Raw genomic sequence first — 17,206 nt, 5'->3', positions numbered from 1 at the left:
CACCATTGGATAACATCATGTGTGTGGGTTTGGTCCTTTGATCTAATTGGGCGTGTGTGGATGTTATGCATGTATGTGTTGCGGTGCCCTACATATGTTTCCAGTGTGTGCATGTATGTATGCACACAGTTCTGCCATGTGTCTGGACTACACAGGGGTATTATTGACAGCTACAGACTGTACAGGTGAGGTTTTACAGTTCACTGTGTCTGGCCATGGACATGTGACCTGTGACTGCCAGGAGTTGCATGGGCACTACCAGGCAGAGGTGCAGATTGGGTACTGTCTGATGTCACTTGTCCACTGGAACCGTGTCCCTGTTGGGACTGTCCCGGGCCACGTGCACGTGGCCTGCTGTGTCGTGGTGTGGACAGCACAGCACCAGATGCACTGCTGCTGCTACCGCCACTATGGGAGCGGACATGTGAGGTAGCTCATACACGTAGATCTGACACAGGTGATGTAGCAGGCCTATGTCCACGTGCCCGATGCTTCACTCCTACCAGATGTTCCAACAGAGACAGCTCATGCTCGTGGATTGTCATGTCACAGTCAAGGACTCCAACTATGTCACCCAACCATCTATCCAAAGCTTCAGCAATCTGCTGCTGAGCATTTACCATTGCCTGGATGTTGTTGTTTAAAGAACAGACAGCAGCCCTCTGTAGCCACTGATCTTCTCTGCTGCACCATTCAGCACATGCCTGTGCCTCCATTAAAGCCTGAAACATGCATCTGGTGACACCAGCTGCTGAGCTCTGTCTTGCAGGAGCATGTTGGCCAGAGGTCCTCCTACGAGCAGCACTGGCCACATGCCTCTGTGTGGGGCACCACCAGTCATTTGGCTGACACCATGGTGTGCAGGCACACCTTCCATAGCCCCCACACTCTCCTGTTCCAAGCTACCACACACCAACTATCCTTCCTCTATGGCCACTGATGATGGGGTATGTGCAGGCATGGGATCTGTGTGCTGGGATGAGGGGGGTATAGATGGAATGGCAACCAATGGCACAGTTTCAGCCCCTAACAACTGCCTGTGACTCAATCATACATTCATCATCACTGCTAGAGTCTGTGGGACACTAACATCAGATGTACCGCAGGAGGGCAGACAAGAACTTTACATTGCAATAGACACACACACAGACACACATGAATGTGATATGACAGAAGGCATGCAACATGCATGTGATACGGCAGACGGCATGCAGAGCAGACAATAATAGTGGTAGTTATCATACATCCCTGTGTTGCACACAACAGCATGCATGTGTCATATCAGACGGCATGCAAATTACACAATCATAGTAGTAGTTAGCATACATCCCTGTGTTACACCATGTAGACCAGCAGAGGTTAACAGTACACCTGCCTGATGTGTGGCATATGACCTTGACAATCACATGTATTATGACATGTGATCTGCTGACGTGTGCAATGACATGCATACATGTTTAACACAATGGTGTCCTGTCAAATATACAGTGGACAATGGTGTCCCAATGCAGTGTTGTCTGTCCGCCCTACAGTTATACTGCACATTTAGCTGATGTGCATGGCTATTGCAGGAAATCATGAGGTGTCTCTAGTGCTATACAGTGTGAGTTACAGACAGAGTTTATAGCCATGACTGTGTTCAGATACAATACATATATACTGTGGAATGTGTCCCACATCACTGAGGTGTATACACACTAAACCATGATGTGGAAGTTGTGACACAGGTCACTGATGGCTATACGGATGACACCCCTGCACATCTGCAGCCATATTGCTGCTGCCTGGCAACTATGGCCAGACATGGCAAACACGTTGGTACACCATGTCCCACATGACATCTGTGTACCACACACACACACACACACACACACACACACACACACACACACACACACACACACACACACATGAGGAGCAAGTATGACATTGATGTCCAACACCAGCAAGGGGAATGTACTGTATCTGTGGGCTGATGTGGATACTGTACAGGTGACTGCTGTCATGTCGTGACACCCTCAAGATGTTCAACATATCTTATGTGGTGTATTGATGTTACGCCTACACAAGATGTGCTCAGGCCTGTAGGATGTCTAGTGTTCCACATCTACAATATGACCATTATACAAAGGCCATAGTTGGACCATGTGTAGCCATTGCATGACAGGGTGTACACACAAGCACATCACGTCTACTGTGTGTGTTGCTCCATGTCTCTGGCCATCCTCCATGGCCATGTGTGTGCATGTGTTGCCCAAATAATTGTGACGGGCATCTATTTCATATGTCTGTGTTGTCCCATATGACATATATACTCCACTGATGACAGGGTTATGCAGATAAAGGGTGATATGTGGGATATATTTTCATGTTAGGTAGGCAGTGTTGCAGCCAGGCCACTAGATGTCATGGACATGTCAAGATAGCATATCACATTGTGTGACATTGATAGCAGCGCTATGATCCACACCAGTGAATCCAGTGTGTTGGCCATACTCCAGCCCACTGTGTAGTACTGTTTGTATTCACCACATGTGTAGTTCTGATCTGTAGTACATCCCTAAAGTGAACAGCACCTCCACCATTGTATGCACAGCTGTCCGCACATCTGGCAATGACAGTTTGTGAGGATTCATGTCGGTGAGATGATTCACATAGTTTGCAAGTGTTGCCCATGGGTAGTCATTGTGATGCATTGCAGTTCTGACCTGTATTGTGACAGGACCATACATTATGTGTACATGTTGTAAATGGCCACATAGCAGATAGATTTGTGCATTACGATTCCTGATAAATAATAACTCTCTCGCCTGCAACAGGCTGCTGTTGCAGGGGAATGCTAGAGGTACCTAAATAGGAGTAACACAGCAGTATGAGCATAATCCATGCCTGTATAATGGCTACAGGGTGCAATGCGCATAACACATACACCAGTACATTAGACTATACTATGGTGTATGCACATGTGTGCATACACAGAGTGGCATGCTATATATAGTATGCAGCATGTGTGTATACATGCCTTGCATATGATGTTACATTACATATTGTACAGTGACACATGCGACTATATGGAATATAGTTGTTATAGGTGCAGTACTGACTTACCAGGCAACTCCAGGCTCAGTGGTTGAGAGACACCCACCTCCACAATATCGGCTAAGACTTGTGGATGTGGTTCTGCAGGTGTCCCCAGGTTGGCCAGTAGCTCCTCGGTACATGTGAGTGGGGGCTGGGTTGGTGGTCCACCACCTGTTGCACCTTGTTCCCTGGTGATTGCATTTGGATGCTGTTTCACCAATCTAATGAGGTCTGTACAGTGTCTGCACACCTGCTGGTATGTGCGGTTGTGGCCACCAACATCATTAACCCTCCTGCAAAGTTCCATCCACAGGGCATCCCACTACTGTGCATCCTGTGGCACATGGCTGAACAGGATATCATGATTGTCAAGTAAGTATGGGATGAGGGCCTCATCCTCCAAGCAGGTAAAAGGGGGTAGCCTTGCACACGGCATACCTGGAAGACATAATGATGGAGACAGGTCACAGTAAGTAATAGAGACATACAGAGCTACAGCTGAACATACATGTGTATCACATTTATTAAGTTTAAATAGTTTTATTTGCAAACCTACATGACACTGACATGTTTGCATCACACACATATGACACTCAATGTTAAGTGGATATTATCACCATATATGTGTGTGTGTCACCTGATTACATTGCTCATACTTCATGTGGAAGCTGTCTTGATGTGGGCATGTCTGTCTGCCTGTACTGGTGTTCCTACCTATCAGCACATGGCTGGATGTGTCCACATTAATGCAGTCGACCTTGATGCTGTGTATATGTCACATATAAGGACTTACACTGCCTTAACAGACATGACCTGTGACTCTGCAGACTTGCTCACATAAGGTTTTACACATATGTGTTCTGCCATATACATCTACATGGCACTGTACAGCAATTCAACTTCCTGCCATGTATCACCTGTGTTGCACATGTGATACACATGTGACACTGGCTAGCCAGATGGCATTTACAAGGATAGATATCAACTATAGCATGTACAGTCAGAGTCAATTAGTGGGCTATATGCCATGGGCCATGTATGAATCTAGGATGAAAGGTTACCCAGCAGTAGCCGACAGGCGGGTCTGTGGGGCCAGGTGGAGCGGTACCACATTACTGATCCACAGGGTTAATGATACATTTACCATGTGGTCATCACACCATGTCTGAGAGGGGAGCGATGTGCAGCTTTGACAGACAGGAATGCATCGTATAGCAGGACTATGTAAAGTGTATGGGACAAGAATCTGTCCAGCATGTAGAAGGTGGATGTCCATGAAGTATGTGTTCAAGATCAGGATGAGTACGTGTAGCATGTCCAACATCACTTGGTTGGAAATGGATTTATTCAGGGTATGCATCATGCTACATAGTGGAGATGGGGAATGGGAAGGCTGGTGTAGGCCATTTACACATGGCCAATACCCCTTAAAGGAAATATGTGATCTGATATGGGTCACTTGAGTGTTGTGTATGGCTGGACAATGATCTCTAAATTCATGGATGGCACCCTATCATTATTAGGGTTGCCACATATGACTACCTGACAGATGTGGTGACATAGCTATCACAGGAAAGACAACTGCCCAGCTGCATCCCTTACACACAAGTGTCCATTATGTTGACCGCTGCCTAGGTGATAGCTCATGGGTACAGGGTTATTAACATAGGGGTCACAATGCAATATGTAACTGTCAGACTGTGGCCATATGTCACACACACCTCACTCACAAAGCCCCTTCTGTATGTTGTCCACAACTCTCCTGAGTCAGCTATTGCTCCTAGGTCATAGTCATTCGCATACTTCAATAGGCAGATGCCTTCTGTTTGTCTGTGAGGTATGGACTACAATGAGGGGGGAATAAAATTCATTAACCCTGACATACTGTAGCTGCCACTGGTGTGATGAGCACGTATTATTCAAACACCTTCTGCATTGTTGGTTCTGCCAGCAGTCCTGTTGCAAAACACTCCTGTGACATAGGAATCCACATCTAGTATACCGAGTGTCGGTGGTACACAGTATGGGTGATGATGTCCTATGACCTGGCAAGGTTTTGATATGCAGTGTGACCAACCTTACTGTCATCTACATCTGTACTGCTGACATCAATTATTTGATCAAGGTTCATGGCCTTCCAGACCAGACACAGCAGGGTAGTAGTGCAGTACTTCCCATTATCAGTGGTGTCTCCCCCCTTGTGGGTTGTGATACCTGTTGGGGTGCACCATTCAGTGTGTACACAACCTGACATGGAGCTATGGTTTGCATTATGTGTATGTGGAGAGCATCTTGTTTTGCCATATATGTATGATACAACCTGTGATGTGGACAGGTCCCATGCAGCCTAAGTGCAGCTTGTACCTGCATAGTTGTGGGTACAGGGACCCTGTGGTGTACATGGATATATGCTTGTGTACCTGTTGGGGGGAGGGGGCTGTGTGTTTATGTTATCCAAGACCCTATCTGGATTGCTTATTCATGCTCAGCACTTGTTCAGAACTTGTAAGCACTACGTAATCTAATAATTACTATAGCACTCAATCTTCCTCATTACCTAGAGGTAAGGGTAAACAGGTTTTACACATACTTATCTCACTTGCTTAGAGTAAAATAGCTCTTGTACTCACTTTCCTCACTTATCTAGGTGAAAGTAGTTCTATATTCAGGCATGTCCAAGAGTCAACTGCTAGTGTTCTCACCTGTCTATCTAATAAATCTGGACATCTTGAGGCAATGTACACATTGCCTCATGTACACAGACAAGCCTCTCCACCTACCACCCAGCACTACAACCTGTGAGAGATGCACTCATCTAGCCAAACTGGAGGTAAAGCTCTTTCCAACCAAGCCTGACCCTGACAGTCATGTGGAGTAGCTAAACATTCGCACCACACCACACTCATCACATAGTCTCACTGAATCTACCCCACCATTAACTGGGAAAGCTACTCGTGTACCAACACATTAGCTCAACGCTTTCTGGAATTCATAAACACCAATGCCCTAAATCAACATATCCACACACCCACCAGGGGCAACAATATTCTAGACCTAGGCATTACCAACATGAGTGACCGGTGCTCCACACGTGAAGTCAACTCTTCATTGGTTTGATCTGACCATGAGCTGAACACCGTTGATATCCATATCCCGCCCCCACCCCCCATTAAGGGAACCACAGTATAATATGTCTACAAAGCCAACTACATGCTTCTTAAGACAGACGTGGTGAACGTCATGACACCCATGCAGATGGACAATACTGTTACAACTGCTGAATCCTACACAAATGCACTCTATAAGCACTTACATGAGTGCATGGCTTGTGCTATCCCAAACAGAACCAATATGCTATGCTCCTAATTAAGGAAACCAATCTGGTGGTCCCCTGCCATAAACAAACTGAACTACAAGAGGAAGACACTGTTGCAAATGACAGTACAATCCCATGCGTGGAGGAGCTCCCTGGTCAGCCTCAGTAAGAAGGTGAGATCCCTTATAAGATCCTCCAAAGCTAGCTACAGAAACTAAACCGCCACTAAATCCAACAACAACCACAAAGCATTCTATAGCTATGTCACATATCTCAATGTCAACAACTAGATCTGCTCTGAGTTACAGCATAAAGGCATGAACATTACAGAACCAACTGATATTGGCAACATCCTGGCAGATAGGTTCAGTGCCACCTTTCCCCTCTCCCTCTCAAAGCTGCTCACTCTAAAGCCAATATCACAGCATCCATGGGACTGGACAACATCCCAGGCTGCGTTTTACATGAACTTCAGAGCGTACTGTCTAACCACCTACGCACCATGTTCAAAAATAACCTCACATCTGGCATAGTGCCCCCTGAATGGCACACAGCAACATTTATCCCACTCCACAAAGGTGGTGCCACAATGGACCATGGGACCTATTTCCCTATAGGCCTGACTAGCCTGGTCTGCAAGGCTATGGTGCACATCATGGATCTCTGTCACAGAGACATTGGGTACCTCCAAACCTTTGACCCCTCCCAGTTTGGCATTGTTAAGGGCAGACCATGCCTCCTAAACCTGGTGGACTTTTTAGAGACAGTTACCAAGGCATTAGATGAGGGTAAGGAGGTCCACACAGCCTACCTAGATCTCTCATAGGCTTTCAACACCATTTCTCCTTCTGGTATTATCAACATACCCATCCGTCTGAACATTAACCCCTATGTCATGTGATGGTTTGCAATGTGGCTCACGGACAGAACCCACACAGTGGGAGTTGCATACCCTAGGTCCAACTGTATACCAGTTACAAGTTGTGTCACCCAGGGCTCAGTCCTAGGACCCCTCATGTTCGGTATATACTTCTCTGATGTACAGACAAGCACAGGAGGGCTTTGGCTGAAAAGGTTTGCAGACGACTGCAAACTAGGGGACATAATTGTTTCCCCAGTTGTTACAGACACCCCCTGGAAGGTCACACTGAGAAGGATACCTGGTGTTAATATCATGGCATCAAGCTGAATGCCTAAAAGTGCATAGTCATCCCCTTTGGATATAACTAATTACCCGCAGACTACCACATAGTTGCTAGTTCCCTACATACAGAAAAGGTAATAAGGGATCTGGGAACCCCAGTAGATAGCAATCTCTCCTTCAATACCCATAATGACAAGGTGGTTAGAATATCCTTCTAGATGCCCCCCCCCCTTAATCTCTAATGGGTTTGCATCCAGATCAAAGGAGGCCATTGTGACTCTCTACTCATGACTTATTAGACCCATTAAAGGATACAACACCCCATTTGGGATATACCTTACAAAACAACTGCAACAGCTTGGAAGACCACACCAGTACCACACCAAGAGGATTACTGACCTCAAACAGATGTCCTATGCAGCCCAACCTAAGAAATTCCAGCTGTACTCCATTGCATACCGCATACTCACAGATGATCTCTGCTTGACATACAAGGCTCATGTCCAACCCTGTATTGCTGGATATGCTCCACCTAAACAGAGGCCCCTGAGAGCCACATGTTCTAGGATATACACCTAACCACAACAATGACTAGGGATAGATTACTGACCTGGAAACTCCCCATGCTTTGGAACATGATTCCAATGTACATCAGGCAGGGCCCCTCACTAGCACTCTTCAAGGGAAACTTTGAAGTGTGGATGGGAGACAGACATGTACCCCGGGGATCACTGCAGTGGGTCTACTGGACAGAAACACAGGGAACTAATGGCTCTGCCATTCAGGGGCACAGGGAACCAACCTATAAGGGTGGCAAAAGCCAACACACTCTAGCTAGGCTTATAAATACCCTTGGTAAGACAGCCTAGTACCTACCTTTGCACATATTACATGTCTTATGTGCATGGTTAGTTAACTAGCTCTTCCATTTTACTTTGCTATCATGCTGATAAACTGTTGGGTGAGTAAAAGACATATGTATCCTGTTATTGTGTATTGTAAATGCCAATAGACATAACTAATGTTTGCCTAACATTACAATAATGCTATGTAGTTTGTAATACATATCTGCCTACAATACTGTACATTATACAGTTATTGGCACAATATCCCACAATGCAAATCATAATTGCACAGTGGCCCAACCTTCAACATGTTATTCTCAGTAATACACCCATACATATGGCTATAGTTACAATATATCAACATATACTATCCCCTGTTATAGCACATACTTGTTGGACCAGCCCTGCCACTGACAGCGGCTGGTGAGGAGTAGTTCTGTTCAAAGCCCTTATATAGCATCCCTTGTGGTATATGCAGTGTTTGCCTTGTAACCTACAGCAATGCACACATATACTACAAGTGTTACTATGCTCAACAATACATCATTACAAAATAATTGTTTCCACTATATGGATTGCGTGCACTTTAAATACTACAGAAAGGTACTACATACACAGACATAATGACTGTTCTACATACCTTATTAGTAACCCGAGGTGTCGTTAACTGTTGATTCAATCCTTTTCAGTTTGTGTTTCAATGTTCTTTGTAACGTTCCGCTGGTATATACGGATGGTTTGAATGTGTGATAACACATCTTTTTCTAGTTACATATTGGTAACATGTGGTATCCTGTCCACCAATTGCTGTTCCAAAGTAGTTAATTAGATGCACATCAGCTGTGGAGCTACTCCATTAGCCGATACCATGGCAACAGTGGTGTATAACTGAGTACTCCTTTTGGGCGTTGTCTGTTTGCCTTACTTTCGAGGACGATGGCCTGGATGTGTTGTTTGTCATATATTTCAACAGCTATATGGAGACACACAGAGATATATTAGTTTCACGACTCCCATAGACTGTGTGTAATGGCTAGACAATTTTGTTCTACATGTGAGTACAGCTGTTATATTTCAGAACATTGCTACTTATGCAGGGTTTGTTTGTACCTGATACTTCTGCAGATGTTTCAGTCTGGCAAGGATGTTTGGGCAGCTCAAGGCTGTATGGCTATGCATGAACTATTATGTGGTTTACAGTGTGCTCACCAGACATCCTTGATTTGGTGTACAAGTGTAGCATACTGTGCTGTTACTCAGTAATTGCTAACACACGGTGTACACACAACCCTCTGAAACGGGATTAGTGCAAACAAACCCTGTAACATCAGCAGCTGTTCCATTGTATAACAGCAGCTATTTCACATAGGGCCTTGTTAGTGTGTCTCTGACAAGGTATGTTAAGGCTTCTGCAGATGTCGTACAGTGAGTGAATGATTTGTGATGTTATTACAGTTTGTATTGTAATATGTTTGGGTGTGGGGGTGATGTTGGTGGGTGTGCATAGCAGATGCAGGTGTGGAGGAGCTGCTTTTATACATAACTGATATGTGCATGAGGGTTCCTTCCCTATTTGAACACCTATCCTTTTGTGGACTAATACAATGGTCATTGCAGGCTGATTCATTAAGGCACTGTTGTGTGGTTCCTGTGTAGCATGCAGGTGATGTTAGTCCTTGAATCCCTTCGGTAATACATCTGAATGTCATAAAGTGTTGCTACATGAAAGCTATGTATTTCTGTCACAGGTATTTGCAGTCATCGTAGTTGTGTTGGTGACTGACCCTCTTTGGCTAGGGTTGCCACCTTTTCATATGGCCATAGTGGGACATTTTCGGGAAACACATCAGAATTTATAGGCCGACACAAACCCATGGTCAGTACAAGGGATAGAACTTTCCTTTCTTGCCTAAATATAAGCTTATACTTGTAGCAGTTTAGTTGCTTATCCTGTTTCTTGTAAAATGTAGGTATTTTAGATATAGAAATAACTATTGTATGCAACTATTACAGTACATATGGGACAAAATTATGTCCTACAATCCCAGGACATTTGCCACGTTTAATATATTTGATCAGGACACAACCGCCCAAAGATGGAGTGTCCCTTGCAAAGTGGGACAGGTGGTAACACTATCATTGGCTCATGTCCATAGCACATATTTGTAATAGTGTATAGGCATATATTCTCCATACCCTTTGTTCATAAAGGTTGGTAGTGGCGGAATGTGTGATTGCTATGGTCCATGTTATACACATATATGAACACTTCAACCACTGTATACAATATACCTATGGAATCTCAAAACCACAGAGTTCCGACGCACACAGTACTGGGATCAGACTCCCATACCCAACATTACTGACAGTGACAGTAACTCGCGAAAGTAACACGAACATGGAACACACACATGCACACACAGACACACTGCTACCCACCACATCCAAACAAACCATCCTACACTAAGTATGAGCAGGTGGCCAAGCCCCCCTACACCCCCCATGTAGGTGGCTGCACCCCCCCCACACCACCCCCTACTTTAATATTCTACCTCCTAGGTCATGCAAACAGACGCACAAAGCTAACCCACACCCACACATTACAGTCCCCCAAGAACACACACCACACACAGAACACACACTTACACACACTACAGCCCTAAGAAACACACTTAAACACAGTAACCTACCTGAACCACAACACCAGAAGCACTGACTAACTGTCCCTTAACATCGTGATTTTATATACGTCCCACATCTGGTGTTTCGGTACTGTGTTCTTTCAGACCTTAAGCCTCGGGATTACACGCGTCGGTATATAAAGCAGTCATTATGTGGTAGGTATTCCATTTATATGTACCTCCATGGTTATGTAGATGTTGCTAACCTATCTATATATCTACATATATATGTATATCCCCATATATCGACATATCTCTCTCTCTCTCTCTCTCTCTGTATATATATATATATATATATATATATATATATATATATATATATATATATGATGTGTATATATAAATATATATATATATATATATATATATATATATATATATATATCTATATATAAAACGTACACCTTTCATTGGGTACATGCCGGTTTGTCCTATTTCAACACATTCCTACCTTTTGTGTTTTATCCTGTCAGTATACACGACTGCCATTGGTACATCTCAGGTAGCTTAGTGGTATGTAATTGTGATGAATGTGTACATGGTTGCGTGTTCTAATCCTGACAGTGATATCTTACCTCTCAGCACAGGCACTGGTAGTGCAAGGGTGATTAATGCACATTTCAGCGGTTGTATGTTCCACATGTTTATTATTTTGTGGAGAACTACCTATATATGCAAGCTGTGTTTAAGGTATACTATGTAACATGTAAACATCTGTGAAGATTCCTGTTAAGGATACTCCCCATTATGTGGAACTACATCCCTGATTACATTATACAAAACCCCTCACTAACACTCCAATGAATCCTTGCAGAGTGGGTGGTGAACAGTGGCTACACCCCAGTGATCCCGCAATTGGCTCTGCTCCACAGAGGGATAGTTAGTTAATCAATGGGGTGGCGACAGCAGACATGTTTTGCCTATGCTTATGAGTGGCCTTGGCAGTTGGGCATGTACCTACCTATGTATCTATGAACCTGTACATACAGTATGGACACATGCTGATAGCTTAATTTACTGTTTAGGTACTGACTTACCTTGTGTCAATGGCAGTTGTGTGTACAATAGTTGAGGGCTACCTATGTAGGATGCACAAAGTAGACCACCTATACATGACAATTTACAGGTTGTCGTGTGTGTGTGTGCCATCCATGTTTGCTGTGTGTGCAGGTGGAGAAGGGTGTCAGTCCATGAGTGCCTACACTGTCAGTGTGTGTGCTATACGTTCTCTCTTTGCCAAGGCACTGGCATACTGGGCACTCCTCCGTCTGCCTACTGGGGCTAGCACAGGGTGTTTGTGGTCTGAGTCCCTCTGTGCCTGTCGGTCCCTTGGCAATGGTGGTGGTCTGCGAGGGCCTTCACCATTCTGTCCCTGCTGCAGCTGTTTCGCAGGATCATATTGTGTAGCATGGCACATACCATGAAGATGTGGGCACATGTTCCTGGAGAGCACTGCAAGGCTCCACCAGATATGTCCAAGCAACGGAACCGTGATTTCAGCATCACAAACACACACTTTATGATGATTCTTGTTTCTGCGCGTGCCTCATTATGGCATTCTTGCGTGGCTGTCTGTGCATTTCTGATGGGAGTCATCATCCACGGTTCCAGTGCATAGCCAGCATGCCCCACCAGGTGGCCATATGGGATGTTCCCCCTGGCAAATACCTGCTACAGCTGTGAGGCATGCCAGATGTGGGAGCCATGATAGCTTCCAGGGCTGCCAGCACACACATCCATGAAAATGCCCTGGGCATTGCACACGCCCTGGCAGTTGATGGAGGGGAATCCCTTGTGGTTTATGTAGTCCCTACCCTGCTCACCGGGTGGTGACTTGATGTGTATGTGCGTGCAGTCTATTGCACCCAGTACCTTCAGGTAGTCTGCCACATGGTGGAAGAGACGCATATTACTGGCCAACTCCTCCTGCATTTGGGGGAAGTATATGTGCTCATTGGCATGTGGTAACATGGCATCCAGGAACTGGTGGAGTACCCTGGATGCTGATGCCTGTGAGATCGCCATGATATCCTCAGTTGGCCTTTGGAAGGTACCTGTGGCTGGTACTCTCAAGCTTACACATACCTTCATGTCCACTGAGATGGGTTCCCCTCTGTTACTTCTGGCTCTGAAGCGTGGCCAGCACAGCTCAACAAGTTGCTCTATGATGTCCCTGTCCACCCTGTAATGCTCTACTATCTCCAGATCATGTAGCCCCTGGTAGGTTACCCTGGGTCTGAACACTCTTCTCCTCCTCCGGTGCCTGAGATGGTTGTCAGCATCATCCTCCACACCACTGTCAGTCTCCAACACATGCTGGTGAATCAAAGCTATGGTGGCCCCTAACATGTACATATTAAACGTTCCCCGTCTATATATACCAAGGGTGCAGAGTGTCTGGGAATGCACAAGTGTGTGTGTGGGGCTTTCACACCTTATACTACTGTGCAATGGATGATGCTGGTGTAATTGGGTGTGTTTGTGCTATTCCAGCTGCAGGTATCTTAATTATTGGTTTTACAGCAGGTACTGCTATTGTGGGGCCTTTGGTGTTGACTTATGCTTGTCTGCCATGATTCATCTATTGCCCTTTACTTCAATTTTCAACCCGATTCCCCTCCCATTGTCAGGCATGCATCCAGCTGCCGCCTTTCTTGTTTTGTACTTTCACAACCCAGGATTGTGTTGGGAAATGTGTTATGTAGCTTATCTACTGCAAGTTTGCTTTGTTCTGCTGTGACAGTTCTCTTTTCTTTGCTGTATGGCACCTCCCCTTTCCTGTTCTGCAGGTAACTGCTAGCAGCCTTGTTAGCTGTTCTCTATGGCCCACTGTGAGTTTCTAGGTGTTAATTACTCATTTGTACTCCAATTACCATGCTACAGCATTTCCTTATTGTCTTCCCGTATCCTTCCTGTTTCAGCTGTGGTGTGCATTTACCGGGTTTCATGCGTGTTTTCATCCACGTTCACATGAACTTTCGGTTACCTTGTGTGCTCTCAGCTAAGCAAAGCTATGGCTACTTCCACACCCCTATCCTGCGGCTTTGCTTAGCAACACACAACACGGATTAGCAATGATCCAATGTGCTTACAGCTACAGTGGCGTGCCCCTCTCTTGATGTCATGTTTACCTCCAGGCCACTCCTTGGTGTTGTACCGCTATGCCGTATGGTACATCCTTACGCTGGCTGGGCATTTACTATTCAGTATTACTTGACTCATTTGCATGGTATTGACTGCTAATTCCTAGTTACCATATGGAACACTGTTACAAATCCTTAGCATCCCTTGCACCATGGTTGTGTTGTAGCATGCGTGCCATTTACTATTATGGGGATAACATGAATTGTGTTACATTGCAGTTTTAAGACAACTAAATATATTTTCCTTGTGATCCCATTTGCGCACAGGTGCACTGTGGTTTTACTTTGCGTTAATTTGGCCATGACATTAAATGTTATTTTTTATATGTTGTGCATGTTGTTTTATGCCATTGGCTATATATTTAGCCATTGGCATATATTAACATTATAATACATAAGTTTGGTCCACATTCATGGCTCCAATTTTATGTTTGACAAAATGTAAATCATTTTTTTTTGGTTTAAATTTCTACATGCTTACGCTATGCCTGTACCACTTCATGAATCGCTATATACCTTCATTTGCATGCTACACTGCTGCGCATGGAGTAATTAGCATACATGCGCCGGGAGCTGCGCAGCTCTAGCATACACTGGTAGTGCACATGGAAACAGCTCATACCTGAATCGCTCAATGGCCATATTTGGTGCTAGATCGCCGACGCTACTCCGGCACCTGGCGCAGGCTTCATGAATCTCGGAGATTATGTCTGTCAGATTTAGAATCCTACATCATTCAGAAAGGCTAACAATAGTTTTGTCACCAGATGTAAAATCTTACATTATACAGATAAGAATGTATGTAATGTGCATAGGACAGTCAAGTTAATGTGACACAAGGTCTAAAAAGTTAAAGAAAGTTACATAAGTTGGGAGCAAATAGAGGTGTGCAGTTAGGGTTGATAAGTTGTTTGGGGGTTACAGAGGCAGGTCCATTGCTTAACAGGTATTCTTTAGGGGCTAGCTTGAATTGACTAAGTTGCTTGAGTGACCTGATCTCTAGTGGGAGTTTGTTCCAGGCCTTGGAAGGATTATAGCTATAGAGAAAACATCCTTTCTTAGTTTTAGGTTTGTGGATTTGTAGCAGATCTAGGTTAGAGCTCCGGAGGGATCTAGCAGGTGAACAGTGGGAGATGACAGATGATAGGGTAGGACAGTAAGAAGGCTAATAAAGGACAGAGTGGATGATCTGGAGTTGAAAGAGAAGAAGCTGGTGATGTAGTTCTAGCCAGTTAAGGTGTCTGAGTGAGAGACAGTGATGTGACTTGTAAGTTTGATGGGCTACAAATTTAGCTATTTTGCTGTAGGTAGATTCAAGTTTGGAAAGGAGTGTAAAGTTGAGGCAATTAAAAATTTGAGAGCCATATAACAGACTGTGTAGGAGGTAGGCATAAGAGAGAGTTACGTTAGCTTCACTGGTGAGAAACTTTTTGTCATGGTAGAGGAGCCCTTGTTTCTGATGAGTTTTCTTGATACTGTTGTTAATGTGTAGATCAAATTTAAGTTGGTCGTCAATGATGACACCAAGGAGTTTAGTGCTAGTTTCCACCTTGATGCATGTTTTAGTGAGGGACAGGAATGTGAAAGTGCATTTAATGTGGTTATAGTTTTTAGAAAGAAAAAGCAGTAGCTTAGTTTTTTTGGGTTAAGGATAAGCTGGTTATTAGAGAGCCAGTTTTCTACTGAGTTAAAGAAAGTCTGTGTTGTAGAGATGAGTTCGGAGGGAGATTCGGCAGTAGTGATGACAGTAAAGTCATCACCATATTGGACTAGTGATGACTGAGGACAGGAAGAATAAAGAAGATTAGTGAAGATGTTGAAAAGTAGTGGAACAAGGATGGAACCCTGAGGGACACCCATTTTAATTGGGAGAGGAGGGGAGAGTGCAGATTGTCACTTCACAGCTTGAAATCTGTCAGTGAGGTAGCTGGAAAGCCATGCAACAGTAGCAGGGGAGAAGTTAAAGCTGGTTATTTTGTGCAGACAGAGAGGGTGAGAGACAGTGTTGAAAGCTTTAGAGAGATCTAAGAATAGGCAAGAGACAAGTTTGTTGTTACCTCTGGCAAGGGATATGGTATTAAGGAATGATAGTAGGGCAGTAGTAGTACTATGCTTTGGTCTAAAGCCATATTGAGTAGGTGTGAGCAGATTTTCAGAGAGTAGGTAGTGCATAACTTGTTTATGTATGCATTTTTCTAGAACTTTAGAGAGAGGAGAGATGATGCCAGTTGGTCTAAAATTAGTGAGGAGTTACATCCTTTATGTATTGGTAGAGTGAAGAATTGTTTCCATATGGAAGGGACTTTGGATTCTGAAATGGAGTGGTTGATTAAGATAGATACAAGGAGAGCAAGAGAGTCAGCAGCTAACCGAAGGAAAAGGGAAGGAATGTTGTCGGTAGAAGCTGAGGAAAGTACGAGTTTAGAGAGTAAGGATTTGATGTAGCTAGTTGGTAAAGGTTTGAGGGAAAAAGAATTTGATGAGAGTATAGTGGGATTTGATAGAGAGTGGTTTGAAATATTATTAAAGGTAGATGCGTTGGCACTGAGGTTAAATAGTTTGGATATAGAGTCAATGAAATATGTGTTGAAGGTGGAGGCAGTATCTTTGGGAATGGTATCAGTACAAGGATTGAGGGAGCAGGGACCACCAGGATGTAGTATGTGGTTTAATGAGTTCCAAAATTTTGGGGGGCGGGTTAGATAGCAAAGCTGAGGGTGGATTATAGTAGAAGTTTTTTTATCTTTATTAATACACTTTTTGGTCTGATTTCTAAGTTCTTTGTATTTTAGCAAGTCTGCAGGGAGCTTTGTTTTGGTCTGTGTTTTCCATGCTCTGTCTCTATTTTTCATTAGGATGCGGGTGGAATTTGATAGCCATGAAGATATATAAGATTTAATATGGACTGTGCAAAGTGGGGCAGGTAAGTCAAGAATACTGGGAAAGGTGGAGCTGAAAGACAGGAAAGCATCATCAAGGGGGAGTTGGGTAAGAAA

The sequence above is a fragment of the Protopterus annectens genome, chromosome 4.part0 (genome assembly GCF_019279795.1).
Source record: "Protopterus annectens isolate FY-2018-M chromosome 4.part0, PAN1.0, whole genome shotgun sequence".
In the NCBI taxonomy this organism is placed as follows: Eukaryota; Metazoa; Chordata; order Ceratodontiformes; family Protopteridae; genus Protopterus; species Protopterus annectens.
This window is presented reverse-complemented; position numbering follows the sequence as displayed.